This window comes from Hyperolius riggenbachi, chromosome 4 (assembly GCF_040937935.1).
Source record: "Hyperolius riggenbachi isolate aHypRig1 chromosome 4, aHypRig1.pri, whole genome shotgun sequence".
NCBI classification, from domain to species: Eukaryota; Metazoa; Chordata; class Amphibia; order Anura; family Hyperoliidae; genus Hyperolius; species Hyperolius riggenbachi.
The window spans coordinates 312,637,992-312,651,277 of record NC_090649.1 but is presented as its reverse complement, the minus strand read 5'-3'; the positions used below and the strand labels follow the sequence as shown (position 1 = coordinate 312,651,277).

Sequence of the window (13,286 nt, the reverse complement as noted above, 5' to 3'; positions counted from 1 at the left end):
GGGCGCTTTAACTGCTAACCGGTCCGGCTTGTGCTCTCCCTCCAGTTTGTGCCCTTCTGTCTTCATCTCCTTGTTCTCTATGATCAGGCGGCACATGAGCACATACCACATAGAAGAGGCGTATAGGAGATTAAGGTGAAAGGACACAGACTGGACAGGTTCCCACTCCCACTAACACTCTGCAACAGCCCCAGTGGAGCACTATTTATTGGGAGAGCCCTGGGCGCCTATCAGCCGGCCGTGATGACATGGGAGGAGCACAGGGGGAGCAGCAGTTCTATAGATCCTTAATAGTTCATGCTGAAATCTATTAAAAATCTGTTTGCAGTGTGTTGCAGTAATACATTCTTCTCTGATTACATTTCAAATAGCGAGGGATCTATTTTTTGGCTAAATCGGGCGGCCATTAATTAATGTATGGTCACCTTAACCACCTATGCAAATGTAAACAAACTTGCTCCAGACAATTCACTATCAGTTAAAAATATTATTCTAGGTATGCTGTACACACTGGAGTGTACAGGGGAGAAAGTCAAGGTACTCTCATCCTATACATGATTCTTCTCTTTTAACCCCTCTGTAATTCCTCTGCCTTTTATTTTCTTTGTCTTGTTTATTTTGTTTTTCTATTCTATTCTTTTATAATGTTGATTGGAGCCACAGTGCATTGTCCATTCTTACCTCACCTTGCTACTGAAGGGCTCAGAAGCCCCTTCAGCAGCTCATTTGAATTTCCTAACAAGACATGATACTGATCTACCCGAGCATTCCCATTGATTGATTTGTCAGGACTAACAAGAATGCTCAGCAGTAAGTTCAAATATTACATTTCCCAATCAAGGGTATATTTTTACCTGACAAATTCCTATTGGTCCAACAAGATGTTCAATAGGAGGACCTGGTGGAAAACTCAGATGAGGGACAAGGTTCCTGATCATTTTAGCAGCAAGAATAGACAACATGTAGTGGCTGCAGTCAAACTTATAGAAGAACAAAGAAGAAGATATGTCAGAAAATAAAAGAAATACAGAAGGTCTAAAGAAGAAGAATGAAGCATGCAAATAAAAATGTCAAAAGTGGATACAGACATAAAAGAACAGATGTGAATAAATAGCCATTACAAGTATTACCAAAGACAGAGATGAAAATAGGAAGAATGCAAAATTATACACACGACATAAACAATAAAAGGAAAAAAATATTTTATATCTATTTATCTGGGAGGGTTTAGATCTATTGAGGGGAAGGTCGCCTTATTATTGCAATATTAGTCCCATAAGAGCCTAGCCTCACATATGTGGAGTTAGTTAGTTACTCTCACCTCTTAGGCACTGAGGTGGTTGTAGCCCCAAGAGTGCCTTGCAAAGGGGGTGGGATCATTTTTTTCTGCCCTCTTTTTGCAAAGTTTTGCTGTGATCTGTGTTTCAATCAAGGTCCTAAAAGTAGATGATGAGAACCCCTTTAAATAAATGAATCAAAAATGGTATGCACATGTATTTAAGGACAATTATCCCAAGTTACATGTTTGGCTAGGCTACATGTGAACAGAATGTGAACCGTGGCTTCCAGTATTTGCTGTGCAGTGACTGCAGCTGCATTTCACTGGTAATTTTTGAAGAGTTCTGCACATTGGCTTGAAGGAATTGTAGCACATTCTTCCTCACTGAACAGCTTCAAGGGTGTTGGTGATGCCAGTTGCCTCCTTTACCTGAACTGCAAAAATTCAAATTTCTTCACGAATCGTCGGGAACGATCGATTTCGGACGGAAATCGATAGTTCGGTCAGCGTTTGCGCGCCGATTTCACAGCCGATTCGATCACAGTGATCGAATTAGCTGTATATCGGCGGAAAAATCGGTAAGTGTATGGGCCCCTTAAGTAGTGCAACTGCACACACTTCTATCTAATCACTTCAGCGCACAATAAAGCCAACAACGATCCTAGAGTAAACCCAGGGTATAACATGCCCAGTCCTGCACACTATGGCCTCAATTCACTAAGGAGTTTAGAATAGTCTACAGATGGTTTTTAGTCTACTGATGGTTTGGTTTAATGTTTTAGACCTGTTTTTAGACCTGGTCTAACATTCAGTAATTACACAATTCACAAAGGCACACAAGGAGTAACCACGCCCACTTTTTCTGACAGAGATTAGACAAAGACAAACACTTATATAGCGCTTTTCTCCTGGCGGACTCAAAGCGCCAGAGCTGCAGCCACAAGGACGCGCTCTATAGGCAGTAGCAGTGTTAGGGAGACTTGCCTAACGTCTCCTGCTGAATAGGTGCTGGCTTACTGAACAGGCAGAGCCGAGATTCGAACTCTGGTCTCCTGTGTCAGAGGCAAAGCCCTTAACCATTACACTATACAGCCACCACCTGATTTCTGATAGACCATCTGATTTCTGTAGGTAACGTAATTCTGTGAGGTATTTTAGGCCTGAAACCCACTAGGAGCGATTTCTAAGCACTAGTGATTTGAAAAAGCTCTTGCTAATGCAACGCTATGGGGGATTTTTATAAAATCACATTGCTCAAGTGGGATCACAACCATAGCTTTGCATTAACAAGAGTTTTCAAATTGCAAATCGTTCCTAGTGTATTTCTGGCCTCAGATGTGAGGATGGAACCTTTTTAACTAATTATGCAGGAGTTTAATTGTATGTAGAGGAGAGCTCATCAAAGGAGAAGGATGTCAGTCATATAGCTACTCGTTTGTGAATTACATCTTTTGATAATTTCTCCTGCTTTACTGACCTAATTACCAAATGTTTTAGACCAGGTCTAAAAACAGATCTAAAATATTTGGTAATAGTGAATTTCACTTTGATGCAACTGACCAAACCATCAGTAGACTAAAAACCATCAGTACACTAGTCTAAACTGCTTTGTGAATTGAGGCCTATGTATCCTATAAATCGCAGTACTAAGTTGCTAAAACAGATTTAACTACCAGCTAAGATCTCGCTGAAGCATACAATTCTCTCCATCTATGGATCTACTTCCTATCACACAGAGAACACAAGTTGGAGTGACAAACCTCTCCCACCACCCCTTTTAATATCTGCCTGTGGTGGGATCTCTTCTGTTTGGCTGCTAGGCCTTGCTGTGCATCCTGTGAGCAAATGATTCTTCAGCTGATGCCCATTCTGTGCTCCCCGAAAAAATGTTGTCCAATTGCATGACGTTTCACTTGGCCTTTCTTGTGGGAAACTGCAGTAAGCGAGAAAAGCCCAATTCACTATGAGATTGAACTTAAAAATCTCACTAGTTTATCCATATTGATTGTTCAACAATTTTATATTACCACATTTACTTTTCTGACCTCCAATCAATAACCCATCTTTTAAAAAAACGTAACACATAACAAAAACATATAGAAAAAAAAAGCACACAAGCATGTGTGATAATGCTGATGTCATGACACCAGCACTCCTCAACTATGCATCTCATTCATTGCTATCACCTCTGAGCCTCTGCCTCCAGTCCTCACTCACTAGACCACCAGCTGGTCAATGCTGTGAAGAAAGATAATATGGGAGGGGCTCTTCATCCCTTCCATTTAGTATGAAGGTCAGACAGAGTGATGATGTCATCAGCGGGTAATGATAGCAATATGGAGGCATTTACTATATGCAAAATGTAATACTGTTTGCTATCAATTTCATAATAACAAAGGGAAGGTGCCCAAGCAATAATCTTTTCTTCTGATCTTTCTAAGGCTCGTACAATAGTTAGCTTCACAATGTTATTTGTAGTGCTGCAGGTCATTTGTGTAAGCCTGTCAGCATAATCTGCAGTGTACACATGGGAACAGGATATTATTCATTAATCATGCTGTGACACTGCCAGGCTTCTGCTGAAGTGTAGGCTATACACCTTTTAATTGCAGATGTGAATTATATTACATAAAGGTCTATAGATTACATGTGCTGTTACCTGATCATTTCTGTTTATGAGCCTCATACTAGCGCTAGTCAGCAGCCCTCTATAGTGAGGTTTAAGGGCTCAGTGACTTTTACTGCTCTAGAAGCCATACAGCGATATAAATTGCTGTCAACAGTAAAAGCCGACTCTTATAAAGCAAAATATTTATTCAGAAATCTATTTGTGGTGTAGTTGGCAGAAAGCACACTTGGCATGGATTGCTTGATACATGTGCACCCCCCAGTGGATTACATAACACAACTCCTGGCCTTTTTTCTTCACTCACAAACATATGTGCAATTATAGAAATGTAATTTATCTAATGTCAACCAAGCGTGTAGGTCAAAAGAAATATTAAAACACAGCAGTTAGGACATTACACGAGCATAAACGATAATATAACATAATAGTGTAGATTTATTCCCTTCTATAAAGGATTACAGTCTAAGGAAATCTGTTTCAGGTTGACTGAGCCAATGCAATGAGAATGATGAGAATGCTCTCTATGACATTGCATGCCCCGCAGGCAGTCAATGTTTGCATTAGAGTGGTAAGAACATGAACATCCTGTCTGCCACTCCTAATAATAGTGGTTCAGACCCTGACAAATGTGTTTACACCTAATATAGTATATACAGTATATATATATATATATATATATATATATATATATATATATATATATACAGTGGGTTGCAAAAGTATTTGGCCCCCTTGAAGTTTTCCACATTTTGTCATATTACTGCCACAAAAATGCATCAATGTTATTGGAATTCCACGTGAAAGACCGATACAAAGTGGTGTACACAATATATATATATATATATATGTTTGAGGCAAGTGAGGTCCGGTGTTAGTCGAGCAGCAACCATCAAACCAACAAGTATTGGTTCCGGTAATACCTTTAGTGACTAACTGTACATGGTTTATTGCAATTTTCCAAAACTTTAAAGTGGTCTGAAACTCTGACATAACTGGGACAAGGTCCTCCTGCATCCAAGGCTGAGACCCCAAAGTGCACCCCCATCCCTCCCACCCCACCTGTCATACACTGATTGCTATTAGACTAAGAGGTGCCCCAGGGCCCCCATCACCTTAATCTCTAGTTATCTGGCTTGCCGTCACTGTCATGTATCCCTTTTTCTTATTTCTCTCTGCTTCAAACACAATAGGGGAATGATAGCAGAGCAAGTTGTGCGCCCCCTCCTACACTGTGCCCTGAGGCTGGAGCCTCTCTTGCCCCTGCCTCCGCCCGGCCCTGGACATAACATTCATTAAGAATGTGTTTCCTACTTTTTATTACTTATACAGTTATCATATTTGCTTTTGTGCACAAGTAATATTGTCTGTCTACAAATTACAAGTTTCCAAAGTGTAGTTTATCTTGCCCTGAAACCTGCCATTGCATTTTATTATTTGTCTATTGTAATTGCTTTTCATTATATATGAAAATCTTCTTATGAGCTGTTCTGAATTCTGAAGTGTGCCTGAAGCAGAGACAGCTTTTCAGAGAGTGTTTGTTTACATTCCAGTATTGATACATTTGTGTTTAATAAGTAAAAATGATACTGTTATCTCCAGTTTGGATGCGGATTTGAAGCTGAATAGCAGGACAAAGTGCTTTGTTTAACCATTTCAGTGATGTTCTGCTAGAATTTTTTTCTGGGATAGTAGCTTTTAAGCTTTGAGGAATCTTTTAGAGCTAAGTAGAAATGTTGATTTTCAGACCACTTTAAGTTTCTTCTTCAGGCATTATACAGAACTGGGTCAGAACCCAGTTCTGTATAATGCCTGTGAGTACGATTCTGGCCCAATTCTGTATAATGCCTGACGAAGAAACCTAAAGCTTCGGAAGCTTGCAATAAACCATGAACAGTTAGTCACTAAAGGTAGTACTGGAACCAACACTTGTTGGTTTGATGTCTGCAGTTATATATATATTGTCGCCCGACTCAGGGGGGCTAGCACGGCACAGGGGGCTGACAGTGAAGCAGAGGGGACACAGAGGCATGTACTTCAGATGGGAAAGTGCCTCTGTGTCCCTTCTCTTACTTTAAAAACCGCCCTGGGTACACTTTAATAAAGTCTAACTATGTTGTTTTATTGACATGATTTGACCCATTCAGATTTAATTTTCCCTCTTTTTTTCTGATCCAACATAATCAAGGAAAATCAATACGCCAACGCCATAATAGTTACAGTGATAACATTTTTAAGAAAAATGATAATCAGAAATGCACAATTGCTTTGCTGTCAGTTTGGATGAGTGAAGTACAAAATCATTTTTATTGTGCTTTTCACCAACTTGGATTGCAAAAATCACCAAAACAATCTTCAGGAGAATTATTGGTGTGAGAGTGGCTGAAGGATCATGTTGTCTAAGGGTGAATTCACACTATGCGTGTTGCAGTGCATTATACCATAAATTATAATCGCACAGCATGTGCTGCAATGTCCCCACCATGGGCCAATTCACATCATCGTGTTGGCTTCGCAGTTCCATTATAATAATGCAAACTGCGCTGTGCGTTGCCGGCCCACAATATGAACGGCTGGCATTGGAACTTGTTACTGGAAGATGCTCATTTTGAAATCCATTGTGATGTTCCTCCATTGCAAAAGATTCAGTGTGAACGTACCCTTAGGAATTCTGCATGTATCCAATTTGAACCTGAAATAGTCCCAAAAAAATCTACACAATACAGTAGCAAGAAAAGTGTTTTTATCCAATGAGATGTTGCCAATTAATTTTTTTCTTACAAAGATTTGTAAGGGAGTGGAGAACACTTTTTTATCTTTATTTTCTTTTCTGTTGGAAAATAATAGTAGTACATAAGTTAAATTGATCCACCCCTGCAGGTTATGATAATGACCTGAGCATGCTGAGGCAATGCATTGAATCAATAGTAGGGAAGAGAGACGGAAAGCTTGCTCCTTAAATTAGCACCATTCAAAGGGTAGGGCCAAATTTATAAAAAATCTTTATTATGAAAATGTATACATGTTGTCAGGTATATTATATCCAAAATGAAAACATAATTAAATCACCTATAAAAGGGCTGTCACCGGTCTACAATAATGCATATGTACAAAGTAATCCAATTGTCAGGCTCGGCCATACTCGGTGCAGTTGGTAACTCCCAAATATATGCAGACGTCCAGGATTTGATGCAAGTGATGTTTATTTACAGTGAAAGGTACATGCAATGTTAAAGCAGGGTTTCCAAAACATAATGCAGGAACAGGTTGCAACACACGTTCATATATGCAGGAATATTACCCAGTGACTGGCAAACAGATAAAAGTCTAGGAGCAGATGTGCAGGTTGAATCAGGAACAGACATGCAGGTAATCCAGGAACAGGTTTAACCAGGAACATGCATACAGGCAAGGAAATCCAGGTACTCCAGACATGAAGGTATTCAGGCGTGAAGTCCAGATACTCAGAGCAGGAACAGGCATACAGGCATGAACTCCAAGAGCTCAGGACATCAACAGGAACACAGGCTTGGAATCCACATACTCAGAACAGGAACTAGGACACAGGAACTCAGGACATGAACACCATTCACTCAGCGATCAGGGAAGCTGAGGTCCAACTGCAATAAGCTAGGCTAGACAATACAATGCAACAGCAAAGCCTGCTGGGAACTCAGGATGCTAAATGCTTCCACTAATGGAGCAATTACCCTGCAGGTGATGGAACACTCCCATGCATATGCAAATTGGAACAGCTCCAGTGCTTGCTGATCACTGCAGGGGCTGGGAATCCTGACACCAATGCTATAAATCCTTGCCTGGTAACCAGAAATGGAAAAATAAATAAAAATAAAGGAAGATCTCTATGGAGGGTTCTATATAGAACCCCCACAGCTGAACCCGGGTTCCAACCAGTAATGAGTGCAAAAAGCACATTTAAATTTAAAGTATGTATTTATTCAATACGTAAAGTGCATGTTGCAAATTCATAGTACAAACCGTGCAAATAATCAATCATCATACAATATAAATCACATCAAGAGCATCGGTGAAAGCATCAAACCAAATTGTGCATTAATGTATCAAAAACTATGTCCTATAGATAGGTGACCTTTGGGAGTGAGCATAAGTGCATATAATGCAAGTGGCTTACGTGGCCAGGAGGGTGTAGATGGCTGGCGACACAGGATGAGGATGGCACAAGGCGGCAGCCAGGGATTCCAGGCAGCCCACTAGTTCCATGGCGTTGCAGATGCTTTTTCAAGGGAGAGAAGTGCCCGCAATATGTTCTCTGGCCAACGTGCATTAAATAAGGTGACATGGAGGTCAAAGTATGACTTCCAGTTCATAAACTGGAAGACCGTGCGGTCCAGGAACCTGCAAGAATGTTAGAGTCGCATCATTCAGGTGCATAGTGAGCGTATGCGCATAATATTGCAATGTGGAACCTTTTGGGAGCATTATAAAGAGCTCCAATTCAGAACTAATCTTAAAGCAGATCCGAGATGAAAAACTAACTATAACAAGTAACTTGTCTATATATCTTATCTAAAGTTAAGATAGTTTACGCAGCATATCTAGCTGCAAACCGCTTCAAAAGTTTATGATTATTTATTCCTGTGATACAATGAGGGCAGCCATGTTCTGTTTGTTTGTCACATTCTCACAGGCTGAGGGCTGGAGATGCTATCAGCTTTCCTGTGTGTAAATTCAGTCCCCTCTCCCCCTCCTTCCTCCCCTCTGCCTCTGAAATCAATGGCTAGTAACCTCCTCCTGCCCAGACTGAGCTCCCATAAGCCCTTGCTACAGTGCCAAGGCACAAAAGGAGCTGTGGGTGAGATTTATTGTAATTTAAACAGAGGCGCCAAAAGGATAAGATCAATTTTTAAAAAGGTTAAAAAATGCTTGGGAGGCAGTGGTGGACTTACCTCCTTTAAGCAGACACAACAAGCTGTGTATTCAACAAAAAGGATATATTTATTGGTACACTCCAAGGGTGAATCACAACGCGTTTCGCGGGCAAGAAACCCACTTCATCAGGCAGTAGGGGTCGGAGTACACAACAACAATATGTCAGGAACACACCTGGCACCTTTGTCTTCATCAGGCAGTAGGGGTTCGGAGTACACAACAACAATACGTCAGGAACACGCCTGGCGCATTTGTGGGCAAGATTTCTTTAGTTTATAGGGAATAAGAGTATTAAAACAAAACAAAAAAAGTATTTGGCTTGAGGAATGCCCTATAAACTATATGAAAGGAACACAATTATGCAATGAGTAAAAGTTTATCTCGGATCACTTTAAAGATTTAGAAAGATTGGCAAGGCATTCTATTGACACCTATTGACACATAAACACAGTATACATTAGTTCAGCCGTGCCCAACCTACGGCCCACGGGCCATTTGTGGCCCGCGAAACCAGTTTCTGTGGCCCGCACGGTGTCTGCCCGCGGTGTCCTGCGGGGGGGGGGGAGAGGATCGTGTGGTATTGCATAGTATCGGCACTCGGCAGGTATTACAACCCGCGCATACACCAGCGTGTGCTCCGTATTCAGCCCCGGTTAGCGCTGGGATAGTTAGAAAGCCTCGCTCATTGGTTACTGCAGGAACCTTCCTCCAATAGGAATCAGCCTAATTCCTATTGGAGGAAGGTTCCTGCAGTAACCAATGAGCGAGGCTTTCTAACTATCCCAGCGCTACCCGGGGCTGAATACGGAGCACACGCTGGTGTATGCGCGAGACGCAATACCTGCTGAGTGCCGATAGTACGCAATACCACCCGATCCTCTCCTCCTCCGCAGGACACCGCGGGCAGACACCGGGGCACACGCTGTGACAGCCCTCTCAGCCCCACACAGAGCAGACAGCCTCCTCAGCCAGCACACTACAGGCCGCGGGTAATTAGGCCTCCGTGCCGCCTCAGCAGAGCTGACAGCCTCCTCAGCCAGCAAACTACAGGCCGCGGGTAATTAGGCCTCCGTGCCGCCTCAGCAGAGCTGACAGCCTCCTCAGCCGGCACACTACAGGCCACGTGTGGGTAATTAGGCCTCTGTTCCTCCTCAGCAGAGCTGACAGCCTCCTCAGCCAGCACACTACAGGCCACGTGTGGGTAATTAGGCCTCTGTTCCTCCTCAGCAGAGCTGACAGCCTCCTCAGCCAGCAAACTACAGGCCACTTGCTTATTACTGCATACACCCAGGTACCGTACTGGACTCTGATACCATTGCTGCATTAATCTGCCCTGTGCATACACCCAGGTACCGTACTGGACTCTGATACCATTGCTGCATTAATCTGCCTCTGCACATACACCCAGGTAACGTACTGGACTCTGATACCATTGCTGCATTATTCTGTATTAAGAATAAATGTTACAAATTTGGAGCCAAATATCCAGAAATTGGTTTCTGAAAAACAGCCGCAAACTTCTCATTAAGAAAATGTGCATCAAATGGTGAGTACAACAATTCTTATATTGTCGGTTTCTTTCCATTTCCAACACCATGTTAACTGTTACTAGAAAAACGTTAAAAGTTTTACATAGAAATTTTGTATGCATGTGTTCCGGCCCTCAAGATTTTTCTTGATTTGAAGTTCGGCCCTTGGGCCAAAAAAGGTTGAGCACCACTGCATTAGTTCAATACAGATGGTTGCCATCTTGTGGCCATTCTTATAATTGCAGCACTCAATGAAAACTAATAGTAAGTCCATTGACTGAGAGTTCATTATTCCTACTGAAAACAAGTGAATATCCAATAAAAATAATCCCCAAAGTTCTTGTCCAAATAAAAGTCACAGTATTATTATTATTGATTTATAAAGTGCCAACATATTCCATGGCGCTTACACAGTAGCAATAATCCATTTAGGATTAAGGTCCAGGAAATTATTTAAAAAAAAACATTTCCAATTAAAGAGTCCCTCGGTCCATGATTATTCAAACTTTTATTATAAGGATACAATCTCCATAACGCCATCATATTGAGTGGCACATCACAGAGACAATAAATGATCTGAACAATAGCAAACAATGTTATTAAAGAGACTCTAACAAAATGTTCAGCCTTATTTCTTCTATCCTATACGTTCCTATACCTGTTCTAATGTGGTCTGTCTTACTGCAGCCTTTCCTAGTTGCACAGTGGCTGTATTATCTCTGTTATATAATCTAATCTTCTTTCCTCTGACGGCTTTGTCGGGCTCAGGCACTCAGGCAAGAATGTGCTGCTCTGCTTGTTATAGGCAGAAGCTATACACATCCTCTCCATGCCCCCTGCAGGCTCTTTGTGAGTCACAGACTGAGCTCCTCTCAGCCTATCACATGCCATGTCTTTTGTTTGTAAACACTGCCTAAAACTGGCAATTACAAGCCAGGATTGCAGAGGGAGTGGCAGAAACAGCACAGAGGGGCCCAGGAGAACATAATGAATAGAATGGTACGCTTTTTATTGTAAGAATTTTAGAGTAAAGATTCTCTTTAAGTACCAATAAAACTAGAGGACTCTAGCTCCTAATTTAGATCAAACGGTGTTGTACTGTTGAGCAATAATATCTACCAAGCCTTTCACTGTAATAATGTCTGGGAAATATCCATCCTCTATTCTCAGTTGCGAATAATTGCTGCCATAAACTGAAAGAAAATGTGCTGCCACAGATATCAAAGTTTTGCCACCCTTTTGATCCCTATCTGCCAATCGAATGTTGGACCATTGTTGTGGTGTAGGGGTTTTGAGCATGTTCTTGGTTTGCCCAACATACAGTTGCAGACAAACTACTCAGAAAGTAAATTACCCCCTCGCTCCTACAATTAATATATTGTTCTCATCTAAAATCCTGGCTATTGCTTACTGCTCTGCTGGGTTGCATAAATGTACATATGTTGTATCTGCCACAAGGGTAACTACCCTGTGCTGGGGGTCTCCAGTTACTGGCTCTGTGCCTGGAAAAGTGGCTCATGCAGAGTGTATCCTTCAGATTGGGACAGCATTTGCTGTAGCAGAAGCATGTGCACTAACAAATGTAGAAATAATTGGACCGTGTGTAGCACAGGCTATGCTCTCAGTATTTTGTATAATTCAGACCACCTTATTTATGTTACATTTTTAAGCTCCCAAAGAATAAAAAAATAATATAATTAAGCTAAGAAAAGTTATATTGAAATTAGTAGATTAAATTAATTAAATAAGAGTTAATCAGGAACAACTTACTTTGACTAAAGTGTTGGTATCTAAAGATTTAACATAATAAGATACCAAAATTCTAAGAAGGTCTATGCTGACATGCAAGTAAGAGTCCAGACTGGTCACATGTGATTGTAAAAAGAAATCAATAAATTAACAAATGGGTGCAGTAAGACTTCCTATACTGGATGCGATAGGTCTGCCTGGTGGAAAATCAAAGATTTTTTTGCACCTTTTGCACCATATAAAATATGGGAACAATAGGGTTCTTAACCATGAGGTACTCAAATGTATTAGGACTAATGACACCTGTATACCGGGCCCATATCAACAGATTTTCCAGATGCACTTTGTAATATTCTGTTGGATCTGCCGTTAAAATTGTATAGTTAGTCACATATGTTAGTTGTAGCTTAGCTTCTGCAACATACATGTCTCTGGGCCAGATCACTATATTTCCTTCTTTATCCACCTCCTTGATGATAAATGAATAATTTTCTGCTAAGCTTCTTATGGCCAGGAATTCTTTCCTCTTCATATTAGAGTCTTGACTGTCAACAATCAATAAAACCAATATTTCCTTCCACAGTAGATCAAAAACATTTTGATTGCAGGACTAGAATGATGGTAATAGCCTTGATGGAGGCCGAAACAATTATCTCCTGTTACTCATTTACTTCTCATTTTCTCTAAGTAAATCCATTAGATCCTCAAGGACAAATCTGTTGGTCTCACTGAATCACTGAATCAGGCGTGCTGGTAAAAAAAAACTTCTTGAAAATGAGTTTCCTGCAAAATAGATAAGCATCTTTAAGAAAGTTGAACTTGTCAAGTTTTTTCATAGTTGAAAACGATAGCTCTTTAGATAAGACAGAAGTTTCACTGGAGGTAAGTATGTAATTGGATAGGTTGATAATCTTTAAGGAAATCTAAAGTCTAATTTACACGCATCCTTATTGTGCAACGTCGTGGGCACAGGATGACTCCAGGGGGCTGCAAGAAGTTCCAGGTACGTTAAACTCATTTTTTATTAAGACTTAAGTCTCCCTTTAAGTAATTCTGCTATTACACTCTACATCCTTCTACCCTGAGCAATCTTATTCTTATGTCTCCTACCACCCCTTCTGGTTCTCCTCTTCCCTCCAGTTTACTAGTATCTTATAAAAAAATCACTCTTCGGATCATTATTACTTGTTTC

At 40.9% G+C, this 13,286-nt stretch overlaps 1 long non-coding RNA gene across 1 annotated transcript in view; it reads right to left on the bottom strand.

The window, feature by feature from the left end:
• Positions 1-3,010: 3,010 nt before the first annotated feature.
• Positions 3,011-13,286, bottom strand: part of LOC137570784 (uncharacterized) — a 96,521-nt gene continuing 86,245 nt past the window's right edge. Inside the window, exons 2-3 of the long non-coding RNA XR_011031180.1 lie at positions 8,059-8,282; positions 3,011-3,212 (exon numbers count right to left, since the gene is read on the bottom strand). This is a non-coding gene — a long non-coding RNA (uncharacterized lncRNA). The remainder of the gene's footprint in view (positions 3,213-8,058; positions 8,283-13,286) is intronic.